Source organism: Phocoena sinus, chromosome 4 (assembly GCF_008692025.1).
Source record: "Phocoena sinus isolate mPhoSin1 chromosome 4, mPhoSin1.pri, whole genome shotgun sequence".
Lineage (NCBI taxonomy): Eukaryota > Metazoa > Chordata > Mammalia > Artiodactyla > Phocoenidae > Phocoena > Phocoena sinus.
In genome coordinates this window covers 83,371,892-83,389,382 of record NC_045766.1, presented here as the reverse complement: position 1 = coordinate 83,389,382, position 17,491 = coordinate 83,371,892, and the positions used below count along the sequence as shown (strand labels likewise).

Genomic DNA, 17,491 nt, shown 5'->3' with positions numbered 1-17,491 from the left:
AGTTTAAACAAATAAGCATTTTTATTTGGTCAAGTTAAAACTTAATTTAAAAAAAAATAGAAAAAATAAAAACAACCATGGTTTTAAGACTGAACATCAGTGACTCAAGAAATTCAGATACTTGGAAAGATAAACCAAGTAAACTAACCTGACCACTGAATGGGATAATAGGTGCCATATTTTGGAAAGCTGATTACAGTGTTAAGAAATAATGATTTGGTATCACTTATATGTGGGATCTAAAAAAATGATACAAAATAACTTATTTACAAAACAGACTCACAGACATAGAAAACAAATTTATGGTTAGCAAAGGGGAAAGGAAGGAGGGACAAATTAGGAGTTTGGGATTAACAGCTACACACTTCTATATGTAAAACAGATAAACAACAAGGACCTACTGTATAGCACAGGGAAGTATTAATAACCCATAATGGAAAAGAATATGAAAAAAAATTATACATTTATATATTGAATATATGTGTGTGTATGTATAACTGAATCACTTTGCTGTACACCTGAAACTAACAGAACACTGTAAATCAACTATACTTCAATTTTTAAAAAAAAAGAAATGATGATTTTGTTTCAGTCCATTCCAAAATGAAGAGGAAGATACTGATAAAAGATACTGGGATTCAGGATTTACTTAGAAGTGAAAGAAACTTCTTTCCTGAGAAAGAAGAAACTGAAAGAATATTAAGAATTAAGAATTAAGGTATGATATTCAATACTCTGTAATGACCTATATGGGAACAGAATCTAAAAAAGGGTGGATATATGTATATGTATAACTGACTCACTTTGCTGTACAGCAGAAACTAACACAACAGTGTAAATCAACTATACTCCAATAAAAAAATTTAATTTAGAATAAAGAATTAAGAGATGATCACTTTGGTTTCTTAAGACTGAGATTAACAGATTACTTGAAGATTTCCTTGCAACTTCCTATCAAACTGCAACTTGCATTTGGGCGAGTAATCTTTGGTGGTTAGAAATTTTCTTGAGTGGAGACAGAGAAGAACAGAATTAAAAGATGACTGGCAATGACATATACATCTAAGTATGCATAAAGAGTATTCTAAAAACTCTTTCTGCTCTAGTAACACTAGTATTGCTAGACAAAAGTGAAGAGATATTTTTAAAAATATATGTCACAATTGCTGCTAATTTCATATTTGATAAGATAAGCAAAATGCAAATATATTGATTAGAATGACTTCATTAAGTGAAATATATCAAAAAGAACTAATTCAGGTAGTTTTTACTAATAGACTTGAATAAGGTCTATTTAAAGAAATGCAGAGAAAGATTGATGTCTTTTAAGATCTATCTTTTCAACTTTCTTATAACATTGTCTCCACTACTGGAAGAATAGCAGAGAAACTAACTGAAGGAAATTAGACTAGTGAAATAGCGAGAATATTTATGCAAAAGTCAAAGCCAAATTATTGGGGCAAGAAAATTTTAAAATGAGAATGTATTCTTGGAAAGAGTCAGGTATAATTTATTGAGACTTAGAGAAACAACATTTTTTTCAAAACAGAATCTAGGTATCTTTAATAGTATTGTATAGTCTCTATAGTATTAAGATTATAACTGTTTCTTTAATAAAATAATGTAAATGTTTTTACTCTTTTGTAGTCTTAGTTTCAACCAACAAATCATAATGTAGGTATTTCTTGATAGTCGCACACACACCCAAAATCTGCCAATGGCACATCTGGTGTCTGGTTACTAAAAGATGATAAAGATTTTACTATTTAAAGTATTCATGCTATAGTCACTATTAACTGCAGCTATAAATTACAAGTAGAGGATTTCTAATGAAATATAACAACAGATTACACCACTGTGTTTAGCTGTCCAAGGCCATTTATTAAGTCAAAACACAACACAACATTATTATCATGTCCAGATGAGATGAAGGCCCAGACTTCCCACAAAACATTAATATCTCTATACTAGAACAGAGGACATCAGGAGATATACCTAAATAAAGAATTTTCCTCAATGACCAGCAAAACAAAGAAATTCTGGAGACTCTTTTAAACTTTAAGCAATTAAATGTATTCACACCTTCCATAGATCTCAGTTTTGTCCATTTGAGGCTTTGATAGCTTCATCAGTAATACATTCTATTACTGATATGTCAAGAGGCTTAATATCAAACATGCAACTTGAAATACATGTATATATATACAAAATATATGTCCATTAAGTGTAAAAAATGGCTGCCTTCAGATTTTTATTATCATCATCATTCTTTGCACAATGAATTATGTTTTTCAAAGCACTTAAACATTTATTACTTCACTTGATCCTCAAAGACTGTGTGAAATAAGTGATGAAAATACTATTTTAAAGATTAAGATTCTGAGACACAGGAGTCAAATGATTTGCATGAAATCATGACTTCTAGTCTTATTTTTAAACACCCTTGAATGCTTTCATTTCTACACTTTATAACCTTGGTAAAATCATTACTGTACTTAAAATCTATTATGTCAATCAGCAAGTATTTATTTATTAAGCAATTTCTATGTGCAATTCTTCCATTCATTCATTATTGTTGTTATAATTAATTTGTGAAGTGACAGTGGTAATATTAGAAATATTTTATAACTGACACAGAAGGTACCAATCAAAGAAAATGAACACTGAACAAAGTGAAACATACCACCTAACTTTTACTAAGGGATATCAGCTGCATGTCAGCCCTAACATGGGAATGATCCATGTAATTTGATTTGATCTCAAACTATAAATCATTAAGTTTATTTGGCCTGAAATGCTAGACAGTTATCTAAGGACTTTTTAGAACACGTAGAAAATCCTAGTAGCATGTGATACAAAATTAAATAAACAGCAAATGTAAAGGAATAAAAAAATCCCTTGGTACCAATATTGAAAAATATGAAATCATTACCATCAAAAGTAGCCATAATATTTTTAAACACTTTAATTTGACTTCTTAATACATATACAGCCAAATGTACTTAATTTTATTAAAAAGCATAAGTAGGATTTTGAACATGTTTTTAGTGCAATTATTCTTTTCCTTTTATTGCTTGGCTCTCTGCTTCTCTCCCTCTATATTTCCTCCCATTCAAAGCAACCCATTTTTACAACATAGTATGCACCCTTTTATATTCTCCCTTTGCAAATAAATAACTCTACTATAAAGCAGATATACACATATAGATATTTACATTTAAAATACATATTCAGGGATTTTGGTCATTATTTTATAAGAATGTAACATCAACACACACTTTTCTATAACTTGCTCTTCTCACTATCAATAACTCCAGAAATTCCTCCAGATCACCTGAGATATCTTTAATTCACATCTTTTAATAACTGCATTACAATCCATGGTATGAATTTCCATTATTTATTAGCATTATCTTATTAATGTTATTACTTCCCTCCCCAAGCTTTACTAATACAAAAAAGCTGTAACAACTTTGAAACCAAAAAATACATATGCCCTTAAATATCAATACTTGTATTTCTATGGGATATATTCCCAAGAATAAAATTGTTCAGTCAAAGGATATAATAGGTGTTACCAGACTGCATTTCAAAAAAGTTAAAGCATAGCACATTTGCACCAGTAACAAGTAAGAGTCCCTTTTTGCCACATCACCGCTGGCAATAAATATTAAACCCATCAGACTAACAGAAGTTTTAAATGCTAAGACACATTACATCACTGTTACTTATACTTGAATTTCCCTAGTCAATTTGAGCATCTTCTCTTATGTTAGCCAATAGAATTTGCTTTACTGTGAATTATCTTTTCCATTTACATTGGGTTGTTTCATAACTTTTTTCTTAGCATTGTCTAAGAGCTCTTGGATATTAACCTTTCATGTTAATAAAAGTAAAATTATAAATCCTTTTCCAAATCTACATTTATTTTTATATAAAAGATTTTTTTATTTTTATGCAATCAACAATGTTAAGTCATTTTAAATTTTTTGCATTTTCACTACTGTTAAAAAATTTTATAGTCTCCTAGATCTTTTTGGCAAGTTTTTTGTTTTGTTTTCATTTAAGCATTTCAACTTACATGATTTTTGTATAATGTATGAAATGACAATGTACTTCCATTTTTTTCCACAAAATAATCTTTTATGCCAATTCCATTAATTAAATGATTCATGATTTTCAACTAAATTTTCACCTGTTTCAGGATTCTCTAATCTATTTAATGGATCTATTTGTCTATTCCTATGCTATTACCATATTGTTTTGATTATCTGGCTTTGTAATATGTTCTACTATGTATAATGCAAATCCCTCTTCACTGTTCTTTTTCATATTTTCTTGCCTTTTTTTAGCACTTAATCTTCTATGTAATTTAAAAATAACACTGTCTAGCTCAAAAAAGAAAAAAAAAATCCCTGCTAAAAATTTAATTGGAATTGTATTAAATAAATGTATTAACTTTGGGAAAATTAACATTTTGCTATTGTTTTCCCATACAAAAACATAGTTTGTGCATCCTTTAATCATATCTTGTTTTATGTCTTTAAATAGTACCTCTTTTTTACATACAGGTCCTATGTTATTCTCGGTAATTTTATTAATAAGCATTTTATAATTTGTGTTTCTATGGAAAATTAAATAATTTTTTCCTGTTGGGAAAAATGGTTCCTAGATGCCTATTACTTCCAGAGAAAAGTTATCAATTTTCATCTAATTATTTTCTATCCAACTACCTTTTTAATTTATCTTACTAATTTTTCTAGATTTTAAAATTAGAGTTCTAAAAATTTTAGGTCTGATATCAGCCAAAAGACATGTTAAGTTAGTTTCTACAAATGTTAGTGTTATTTATATCTTTGACTATTATATTTGCTGAAGTTCCCTACTCAATGTTAAATAATTATGATAAATAATTACTTGTCTAGTATCTGATATTAATTGAATTTTTAAGATTTAACTATTTCAGGTTATATTTTCTGTTGGCTGTGAATGCAAATATTATATTTAAGCAATCTTACTGAAGATGAACGTATAATTTTTCCCTTTAATTTGGTGATGTAATGAACAATATTGATATATTTCCTGTTGTTGAATCATGCTTGAATTCCTACTTAAAAAGAAAAAAGGAAAATTCTAGGTCCTAGTATATTACTCTTTTAATTCATGCTGATACTATTTGCTAATCTGCATTTTATATAGAAATTTTGCATTTCTTTCATAAGTGAGATTGAACTATAATTTATTTCTGTACAATTTTTATCAGAGTTAGATATTAAATGAAATTAGAAAATATTTCATTATTTTTCAATGGCCTAGCATAATTTAAATTATATCAAAATTAGTTATTTCTTTAAGTTTAAGCGATCACATGTGGTTAGCTTTCTAATTCTTCAGTACTAATAGGTAACCGTTTTCTACTTCTTCTTAGGCCGATATTTATAATTTGCATTAATTTCTTCAGTACTAATAGGTAACCGTTTTCTACTTCTTCTTAGGCCGATATTTATAATTTGCATTTGACTATATGATGTTCTGTTTCTCGGGGGTTTCAAATTTATTTCCAGAGAGTTGCATTAGATTTCTTTTTTTACCTTTCAGTTTTGTCAACTTTTTCATCCCTAACTAGTATCTATTTTTGCTCAATTTCTTGTTTGTAAACTTTATTATTATTAGCATAAAATTCATATAACATAAACTTCACCATTTTAACCATTTTAGAGTATACACTGTGGTTGCTTTTAGTACATTCAAAAGGTTGTATAAACACCACCAACTATCTAGTTCCAGAACAAGGAAATCCTATACGCATTAAACAGTCACTCCCCATCTTCCCTTCCTCCAGCACTGACAGCCACTAATCTACTTTCTGTCTCTATGGATTTGCCTATTTTGGACATCTCATATAAATGGAATCTTATAATATGTGGCCTTTTGTGTCTGACATTTTTCACTTAGCATAGTGTTTTCATGTTTCATCCATGTTGTAGTATGTATCAGTACGTCATTTCTTTTCACGGCTGAATAATACTCTATTGTATGCATACACCACATTTTTATTTATCCATTTATTAGTTGATGGAGAGCTTCTTTGATTTGAGTTTCTTCCACTTTTTGGCTATAATGAATATTGCTGCTATGAACATTTGTGTACAAGTTTTAAGTGAACATATGCTTTCAACTCTCTTCCACTTCAAAATGGAATTACTGGCCTCATTTTCTTTTTTGCTTTTTCACCTTCCCAAGGAGTTTGTGTATTATATTAAGTCTTTTGAAAGAGCCAGCTTTTAGACTGACTTTTTATTACATTTTGTTTTCCTTCATTAATTTCATATTTTAAAAAATTAATTTCCTTTTATTCTCTCTTATATTAGTGTTTATTCTAATTTCTTAAAGTTACTAGATAATCCTTTATTTTCCATCTTAATAATGAAGGCCTTTAAGGCTATCAACTCTACTCCGACAATCTCTTTACCTGTTTTCAATAGGTTTTTACATAAAATATTCTCCTTTTCATTGTTTTCCAAATGACTTCCTCATTATCCAAGAGTTATCTAGGAGTGTTCTCTTTAATTTCTAAATAATAATTTTTGTCACCTTTTAGAAAAACTTCTTAAATTCTAATTATACTAGATTATAATCAGAAGATGTGCCTGCAAAATCTCTGCTTTCTAAAATTTATAAAGTTTTCTTTGCAGCCAAGCACAGAGATATTTAAAAATATTTCAAGAATATCAGATTCTACAAATATATTGCTTCTGAGTTATAGTATTCCATTTCTCTTAGTCATTGTTTGCATGTGTTTAACAGAGCTGTCTAGACTTTTCCAATAGTTTTTACTTAACATACTTATCTACTATAAATAAGCCTGCTGTATACAGAGTTATGTGGTTATTCTCTTCATAAACTATGCCTTTCATCATTACAGTGTCCCTTTTTGATATCAATGCTGTCACTCATGTTTCTGTTTTCCTTTTGTTTGCCTTTGCCTGATGTCTTTTATGTCCACCATTTTACAAACATTTCTTTATAATTTTGACACAGGTGTTTTTCTTGTAATATAATTTGAGTGGCTTATGTTTTTAAATTCAATCTGACATCTGTTTTCTTAATGGGAGAATTTAGTCCATTACATTAAATGGAATAATGTGCCTAATTGTATATCTTCCAAGTACTTATATTTATTTTTAATCTTACATTATTGTTTCCTTATTTCCCTTTTCCGTATTTTTTTGTTTGATCAAGTGGCTCTGCATTCTATTTTCTCCTTGCTGCTATGAAAGTTCTACATGATGTTTTATCATGCTAACCTTCCCTTTCTCTACTCTAATTAACAGATGTATATACATATATTTTTTTCATATATCTATCTTTCTAAGACAAATTTTTCCCCCACCAAGAGGTTGTATCCCCCACCCCTTTCTCCTAAATAAATGAGATCTTTAGGATACATTCACTTTTCTCCTCTTTTCTTCCTCCTCTCATCTCCCACCACTTATTTTCCTCCTTTTTTACATTCCTCCTGTCTACTCCCTCCATCAACTAAGTGTTGATAAGACAGTTTTAGTACATTAAAATTTTTCTTTACATAAGTATGATCCTTTTATTTCAAAAGTCTGAAATTGTCTATTTTATTACACATTTACTAGCCATCTACCTTTATCTCTTAAAGGAAATTATACACACAACACACACACACACAATTATATACAAATGCTCATTATTTACCACTATTTCCTTTCCTTTTCATCTTGAAATCTTTGTCCTGGTTCATTTGTTGTTTGCTTATAATCTATCGTCAGGCATTTTCTTGGATGGGGAATAATAATTATATGTTCTGAGTTCTTGGTTTTCCCTAAATGTATTTCTTTCACCTTGGCTGGCAAATGACAACTTTCTGGGCATTGAGATTCTTGGACTGTAGTAATTTTCCTTTTGCAGTTTGTAGATGTCATTCCACTATCTTCTTGCTTTCTGTGTTACAAATAGGAAGTTCTATGATACTTCGATATTTCTCCTCTTTATAGGAGAAACTTGTTCTTTCTACTTGGGAGTTTATGTTTCAATTTATTTTTAGAGTTCAGAACTGTATCTTTTCTTTCAATCAAGACCATAAATCAATAAACCCTTTTAATCCAGACTCTGATTTTTCTTACACTCAAGAAATTTTCTTCTATTATTTAATTATACCTCTCCTCCTTCTGTTCTTATTTCTCCCTCTATAATTCCTATTATTCACATTTTGATTTCTAAACTATCCTCCAAGACTCATCCTTTTTATTCAATATTTTCACCGTGTTTTATCTGTGCTAAGTACTTTGATATATTTCTTGCACTTGGTCTTTCAGTTCACTGACTCATGTTTCAACAGTGACCATGTTCTCCGATTTTTCCACTGAGTCGCTCAATTGAGATATGTTTTCCTTAGTATCTGAAATTCTTTTTTGTTCTTTGTTTGAATGTCCTTAAGTGCTCTTAATATATTTCAAAATTCAGGTTTCATTTATTTTTGCCAATAGTACTAGTTGCTTGGAGTATGTACTCTAATTTTCCTGCCTGATCTTCCTCTCTCCCTCACTACTGGCTCCCCTTTGATGGATTGTTATTTTTCATTGATAACTCACTGGAACTCTGGTCTGGTTGTTAGAGTATCCTAAATGGCAGAAGCATAACACTTGGAGAAAAGAAATGTAGACCGTCTACCAGTTCCCTGCCAAGGCATGAGGAGGTAGATCACTGTTGCCCTATCTCTGAATTTCTTTTCAGCCTCAGGGACAGAGAAAACTCAGCCAGCACATTCAGCTACTCTGACTTTTTAGCCTACTGGGGAGACTTGGATACATAAAATAAGCAGATATTAACTTTCTCCCATACTGGTTCACAGACCTCTGAAGCCCAAGCTCTTCTTTACAATGTCTACTGTTTTCTGAACTTCAGTACTATTCTCTAGTTGCTTGCCCAATTGATGGTAGAAGTTTTCAAAGCAGTGTTTCTCTGCCCAAGGTGTCACAGCAATTGTTTACAGATCTCAGTAGCAATTTGATTCAGAAAGACACTCAGGAATTGGAAGTGAAGGGGAAGATGGCCATACATAGGTCACCTTGTTTTCAGAATCCTTAATTTTAAAAATATTGAGAAAGGGGAGAGGTATGTGGGTCTGGGGTTGTCTGGGAGTTCATTATCATTATTTCCAAGAATCAATACTTTCCTCAGAAAGCATATTCTTGAATATACAAAAACAACAATATGCTCTCTTTATGTTCTTAGATACAAATTCCAAAATATACCATAGCTACTAATCACTTGAAGTATGCTTTAATGAGACCCCAGTTTTAATTATCCCAGGACATAATTATCTTTTGTTTTGGAAACAACTTCAAATCAATTTGCTATAGCTTCGGTTAGTAGAGAGACAAACTATGACTTTGGCAGATCATGTAAGTCTCCCACTGTCTAACTAGCAGGTCTTATAAATATGAAAAAGCATGTCAGCTGTTATATAGGAAAGAAACATGCACCCTACACAGTGGTTTACATGACATTACCCTTCATATTGTTCATAGCCCAATTACCGTGTTTGCTTTCTATAAGAGCTAAGGATATAATGTCAATAACATTAAAGTGTTTCATTGGACTGACTTCTAAACAACTTAGATAATAAGGTAAAATAATCTAAAGCTCTGTTTTTTAATTGTGTGAGACTTTATGAACTTATCTTTTTAAGAATTAGGAAGCTCATATAAAATGCTCAAAATCTCATTACAATCTATTAAGTGCAAAAAAAAAAATACTCTGGACTGTTTGTCCTACTATCCAGATAGGAATCATATAGGATATGAAATTTGGATTTCACCCTTGAATCACTAGGTAATGTAATTCTGTGTACTCTATTCAATACAATATCCTGAATTGATTGCAGTAGATTTGCTTTACCACTGATGGGCGATAACTGATATATTTCTTTTCTGAATCACGGTAAATATAATTTTTTATTGGGACTTCTGCCATGACAGAATTTCATTAAGTATCTAAAAGGATAAAAGATCATGAGCATGTGTAAAAATGTCTGGGTCTTAGAAAAGTACAGAGAAACCCTGTAATAGGTATTAATGATTGTAACAATGCTAAATTTGAACAGTCAAAAGAAAATAAGGAATGAACAGCCTGGTAAGCAAGAATCAAAGTAATCTTTCTAGGACAGCTACAAAAGAGTCTAATGAACATTGAATCCTCCAGTGTGCCAGGTACTGTGCTAAGCACTAAGGCTTCAAAGATTAATAAAATATGGTACTGCCCTTAAGGAGCTACAGTTCAGTGTAGTATAATTCTGAATGCTATCTTTCCTGGGTGATGAATGTCAAAGAATGAATGCACCCCTTTCTGCATAATAAAATTCATCATTACACAAATAATAGATAGAAACAGAGGTATGCATAATACTAAATTACAGAAAAACAGCAACCATTTATTTTTGGCTTTTATACACTCTAGCAATCACTTTATAACAACTGTTGAGACTGTTATGTGAAATACCCGAACCAGAAAGGTCTGGAATCCTGTTCACTTTTCAGCTCAAATCACCCCTTCAACATAATATTGCCTTGTTCTCAACCCTTTGCTAGAACAAGAAAGATTATTGAGAGGGTGAGTTTTCAAAGGTATTTCTCTAAGGGTCAGATATATGAAGGGAAGGGAGGATGCAAACAACATAGTTGTTAAAAAGACTAGATACCACCAGATGTCAAAAGAACGAGAACAAAAGAGTACCAGTGACAATAAACCTAAAGGGGAAAGGTGTCATGAATAAACTGAATGTTGGTTATCTTTCTAACTTCACAGTATATTGTATTAGTGATGTATCAATTTGAAACATACAAAATGATTATTGTAATATATTTCCTAATGCACTAGAAATAAGAGTCTGAAGGAAATAACAGAGATATTGTAATAAGGAAAACTGAAGACACATAAGTGATAGTATAGTTCTTCCATTATTCTTTGACTCCATTCAGACAATCCAACTCTTCCCCACCTCTCTATATATACATAATATAGCTCAACAATGAATATTATCTCTTAAAAACTTTTGAAGTCTCCATACCTTGTAGAAAAAGGGTATGAGTATGTATACATGGCATACACATCTGTTTGTATTTGGTTTGATGTCATTAAAATTATTTGAAATAACAAAAAATCACTTTAAAAGCTTATATAATTCCCTTTTCATTAACTCATGCTGGCAATCATAAATATAATCCAAATTCATGTACACTGACTTCACCTGGGCTGATCATTTGAACCGATTACTCTGATAAAAATGCATTTTTCCTATCAAATAAAATTGAACCTTTCTTTCAGTATAGCGACAATTGAAGGAAAAGTTTACATAAGAGAAGTCTACACTCTATTCCACCTTAAGCCTGGTAGAGCCTGGCTCCATGAATGTAGGAAGAGGAGATATCAAAAGCTAAATTACAACATGAAATGAAATAAAATTAAGGTATAATTTGTTTTACCCATCAAATCCTCAGAAAAGCTAGCAGATGTTTTCTTATATTTGAAAACTGGACAGCAGACGGTAACTTGTACTATAAATGCCCCCCAGAAACAGTGATTTCAGAATTGAATGGTACACAGCAAGTACTCAATAAATGACAGCTATTCTCAGGTTTATCACATAGGTTTCTGTGCTAAATTGCATTTCTTTTTAATGCACCTAAACTTACTGCCTAATTCTAAGTTAGTATTGATAATCATGTTTTTTGTGCCAAAACCATAGCAGTCTTTGTATCCCAGACTCTAGGTGGCCCCTATTTAAGCCAGCTGTTGGTTCTGAAACAAATCTAAGGGTGCAAAAAACAAACAATAAATGTTAGGGCCTTCCAAAGTCAGTAGGATTTACCAAAGTTTTGAGTATATTGTGTTTCTGTTCTGCCTCACCCTTTTTTTCTGCATGATCCCGATTCTTGGTTACTCAACCTGTTAGATTTAGGTCTTTTTGACCTCTGCCTTCCCAGTACTGCCAGTATCTAAAGCTCCCTTTGACCTGCTCCTACTCATGATTTCCTCCATCTGCTTTGACATCTGTTACCCAGCTCCACTGTTGTCCATCCAACCAAATCAGGCAGTGGCTACCCAGTCCATCCTCTGTTAAAACCTTCAGATAAATTCCCTCACAGAAGTTGTACTTCTAGACTGAAGAGTTAAATTTTAAAAACAAACTTTACCATAGCAACCATTCCTCCCACTTAAGCTCTTTCACTTTGTGCCTTTCTCTGGAACCTTCTCCAAATCCACTATGCCTTTCTTGAAATAAAATTACCAGTACTAATCAGGGCGAGTACTAAGTAAAAATGGTCCCAGAAGAGAGGCATGATGAGGTGGCAATTAAGAGTTTAGGTTTTCTAGAATTGGACTTGAGTTTGAATTCCCAACTGTTATACACTAGCTGTGTGACTTTGAATAAGTTACTTAACCTTTCTGAGCCTTAGCTTATCTTTAAAAATGACATAATTAAAGTGCCTATCTCATAGGATTATGAAATTAACTGAAAAAAATTCAGATATAACCAATGTCTGGTACAGAGTTAAGTGCTCATACATGTTGGCTACTGTTGTTTAGTACAAGAACAGAATGTATTTTATTTTCTTTCACTATGCTCACAACCAATAATTTTTCCAGTCTTTTTGGTACCAATGCCTTTAGAAAAGGGTCTACATTAATTCCTCAGTACATGTGCTGGGTTTCAGTTAACTTATAGTCTAAAATCAGCTTCCCTTCTAAATATCTCTTAGAATGCTTTTTTCCCCTTATTTGCATGCATTGAAGCACTCATACCACCTTTTTTGCCCTTTGGTTGATCTAAAATTTTTCTTGCCATTTCTCCCAAAAGCTTAGCATTATCTAATATATTGTTGTGTTTGTTGTATATTCCGTCTATGAGGTAATTTATAAAATGTTATGAGCAGTATCAAGAACGATGGATATGTGTATGGAAGGGGAAGGAACCAAGGATTATATAGCTTTCTCCAGATAGCTGTTTCCATTTGTGAATAGGTAAAGGATTTGACGGTTTTGAGCCTCTCACTACCATTCATACTAGCAAAAGGAATGTGAGTCAATTAAAAAGAAACTGAGAGTGAAATTCTAAATGAAAACTTTGAGGTCATCATTAAATAAATACCTACAGGTAGGTACACACAAATTGCATGCAGTTTGTTTCAGATTCTTCCCACTATTCTTCATCAAAACAGAGTTAACTTTCTTTGTCTATCTTATCAGTCCTCCTATGTAAATCTATCCCCGGATGGATATAATGTAGGATCAAAACTCAAATGCAGCAGTTAAAAATTACCAGTTTTATAAGATCTATATGGAGATGGCTCCTGATTACTCGAAGTATATTTATTTTTTGCTTTAAAAATTAGGCACATAAACCAAGTTTACCTTTTTCTTCGAATATATCTATCTATCCATATATTTTATACAATTAGAAAACAACTCTGAGTTAATTCATTCTATTATTACCTGCTTTCTCCAGTTAAGCAACTTTATGCAGAGTAAAATGCAAAGAATCATGTTTATAAATTCTATTACCAATATATCTACATGAGTGAAGGTGAGCTGGTAAAAATTTATGTAAACTAATAGACATTATAGTTACCAACTATAAAAGATTATCAGTACTTAATATTGTGGCTCTTGTACTACTATGCTATGTTTGAAAGCAAGTATCATTAAAATGAAACTTTTATCCAGGACTGAAAGTAAAAAGCAAAGTCAAATATTTTACATATACTCTTTCCTGGTGCCCCCTGTACATCACATCCAGTCACGTTATCTGAAGCTAAAATAAAGACTCAAGTATCAAAAGAAAGATACTCATATTATTAGAGCTGAAAGGGACGCTGAAGATGAAGGAAGCTAAGGCAGAGATTCAAACAAATTACGTGAAATGCTTAAGATCATACAACTAGTTGCTTGCAACATTATACCAAAAAACAATATTTCCAATCTCTACATCTGAAAATTTTTACAATGTGCAATAAAATGAAAGAATTAAATCAAATATATGAGGAATTGGCTGATAAGTTAGATGTCCCCTCAAGCTAAAAACCATTGGATTTAATGACTTCTACTTACTGGATTTTATATTCCTAGGAAAATAAGTTTAAAATAACATAAAATTGTAAAAACTGACTAGAAGTAAAAACAGCCACAAAGAAAATTTATGCTCTTTCTTAAATCAAAACCATGGAAAAGGATATTCTTTTAATGCCTAAAGGAAGCCAGAGATTTATGGTTGTGTGTACATGTATGGTAGTGGTAGGGTTTGTTTTGTTTTGTATTGTTTCATTTTGTAAACTGTTAGAGGTTCCTTTTGTGATGGTAATTTGTGTCCCAAAAATGGGGGTACAAAGAAAATGAATTTCTGATAATTTATAAAGTACTTAACCATATATAAATAAATAAGTCTCTAGAAACTTACTAATGACAGTCAGTAAGAAAATGGTTGCCAATAATTTCAAAACTAAAAATCCAAGTCTTTTTAATATTGTTTGAATTTAAAATAAAGAACATCTTTTTTTAAAAAAGGTCAAAAGTAATTGAAAAAGAGATTAAATCAATACACTTAATTCTTTAAACTGTGTGTATATTCTTCCTGAAGTGCATATTCATGAGCTGACAGTAGAGACAGGCTGGCTGCTTTGTTTGACTATAGTTCTGTTTACCTCATACTGTCAAGAATGGATTTTGACACTCACAGTATTAATATTGCTATTTTTATTGATATAATTAGCACTGCTATAAATAATTCCTTGGCCTGCCACATCTAAGAATATCATTAAAATCAGCAATATTAGGGCTTCTTTTTCTTATATGATGCCTTAGAAACAGTCTGCTGGCCCAAAGAACCATGGTGACTTCCTGATGTGGAAGTTACTGGGAAAAAAAAGTTGTCTTGTCAATAAAGACTCCTGTTTTGTGTATGACTTCACTAAATAAACTAGTTTATATTTGTTTGAAACTAAAGTTTCTTACCAATCTGCTGTTTCAGTTTCACATCACACCATATTGTACCTAAAACAGGCAATCTGGATTCCCGTTGCTACTTCCCTCCATCCCCACCCCCCCAAATAGCTCAGGAATGGGTTTGAATTATGAGGCTTGAATATATAAAGCAAAAGAATTAAGACACCCAAAATTCAGAATGGGTAGGTGAAAATAAGTGTGCTTGAAGTCACTTGTATAACTGCTAATGGGTGGTCCACTTGTGAGTTTTTAATCATTACATGAAAGCAAAATCAAAACATTTTATCTTGCCTCTAGATCACATCAGCTGCGACAGTAACCTTATCTAAACCTTGAATAGTCTGTTCATAAAACTAAGTGGGATGAAAAACTAAGTGGGGTGACTGACCCAGTGCATATTCAACACAGAATATGAAGGCCAAAACAAAATGACAAGACAATTCAAAACAAGTTTGTGGAAATTTTGGGCTAGTATATTAAACCTTTCTTTGTCTCCATCACTTGACAGATGGTTAGCCTTCATACAGTCTAGTATCTCTGGCAAAGAAATGACTGTGTCTAGCCAATAACACCCCAAATTTTGACTTAAAATGCACTGTACACATACTTACACTTACCTTAAAAATATGAATATTAATTAGTCTTTATTTTATTACTATAGAAATTTGACATGTCAAGATTTTATCTTTTACTCTATGAATACCCCTTTTGAAACTCTCAACTATCTTATTATGTGGATCCAGGGTTCTAACAGCTCTTCACTTTAGATTTCATTCATTTTATGTGCTGCTTAGTAATCATGCTTTAAAAAAACTTCCCAAAATAAATTTTAATCCAAATTATTACAAAATTTACAAAGATTTAATTAGCTTGTATTTCTATGTTGCTCGGAGCAAAGGTTTGGTTAGTAACAGAGTATGTTAAACAAAATCACCTGGAACTTTGAATGCCTTCCATGTCAACGAACACAAGGCAGGATTGGAATCATTTATCCAGTAATGAAATATGTCTTTATTCAAAAACTGATCATATATAAATACATACTTACATGCACATAAGGACACACTGATCAACCATCCTTACTAGAATTAGGAAAAGTTCTTAATTTTTAACATACTATTAACCATTCTTCCACTTTGCTTTTTAAAAAAGATTTCAGCTAAAACAGTATATTCTATTAGTTACAGTCTCTGCTTTTTGTCCTAAATCTTCCTATTTGTAGCTTTCAGACGCTGCCTGGTCTATACTTAATAGCCACAGGCAATCTCAAAGTTCTCTAAAGTGCATTAATATGTACCCTTTCTAGAATTGATTATGCTACAAATTAGCATAGAGATCTAGTGTAGATATAGATTCAAGCCCTTTACAGCAGGGGATGGGAGGACTGTAGGTAGGAGGATTGTGTGTAAAAAAAAAGAAAAAAAACATGCTACTTAAGAACTGAACTCATACTTGACTAACAAAATAAAACTCACTGTGATAGAGAAAAATAACGAAAAAAAGAACTTGTTATTTGAGAACTATGAGCTAGGTTTTGGAAAGGTGAGACACCCACTACTTGAAGCAACAAACTTAGCTTCAAAATCATATACTCCCTTAACCAGGCACCAAGTTTCCTTCAGTTAGAAACCTAGGATTTTTACACCTACAGACTAAATGATTAAAGTAATACTAATACTCTGTAATGTTCCTCTTGCATTACAAATGGTCTATTAAATCAAAGAAGTGCCAATCAAATGCTTTTGTAGTTTGAAAGGTTTAAATAACAAAGCATTTTTTGCAGGCCTCTCTTTCTCTTTTTAAAGTCACCTATAAATTAATTACAAATTTCCACCTTCTCTTGGTAAAACCACAACTGTAAAAGATTTAGGCACTTGATTTTTCAGACATATTCTTAATACAAATTCTAACTAAACAAATTAAGATATTCTAGTTTATGTTTACTACAATTTGCTAACAAGACAAAAGCTCCACAGGAATTTTACAGTAAATTCCAAGACACAGAATTTTTTTAAATATAAAATAACATTTTATTTATTTCAAAGGCAAGCTTAAAATTACGAAAAAATAAAACCCCTATCTGTTAAAAAGACCTACTGAAACATATGGAGAATATTTCATGACAGTAACAAAGGGTACAAATAATACAGTAAGCTCTTCCTTTCTTATCATTGGCAATTGGTAAAATCTCCCTGCCCCTCGAACTTCTCTAAGCTTTTTAAAATCATATTCCCCCAAATGAGAAAACAGCTAGGTTTTAAAGTTTCATCCAAAACTACCTTCTTCTACCAATCTGAAGTACCCAAAGTGTATGCGACATTAGAATGTAAACTCCACATAGGTAGGTAATTTTATCTCTTGTTCACTTTTACATCCCAAGTATCTAGAACAGTGTCTAGAACAGTTCGATGAATTTAAAAATCCATTTCAGACAAAAAAATCACTTCAGAGAATAAATCAG

At 31.5% G+C, this 17,491-nt stretch overlaps 1 protein-coding gene across 3 annotated transcripts in view; it reads right to left on the bottom strand.

The window, feature by feature from the left end:
• ZBTB20 (zinc finger and BTB domain containing 20) overlaps window positions 1–17,491 on the bottom strand; it is an 806,470-nt gene that overhangs the window by 786,158 nt on the left and 2,821 nt on the right. The window lies entirely within an intron of this gene.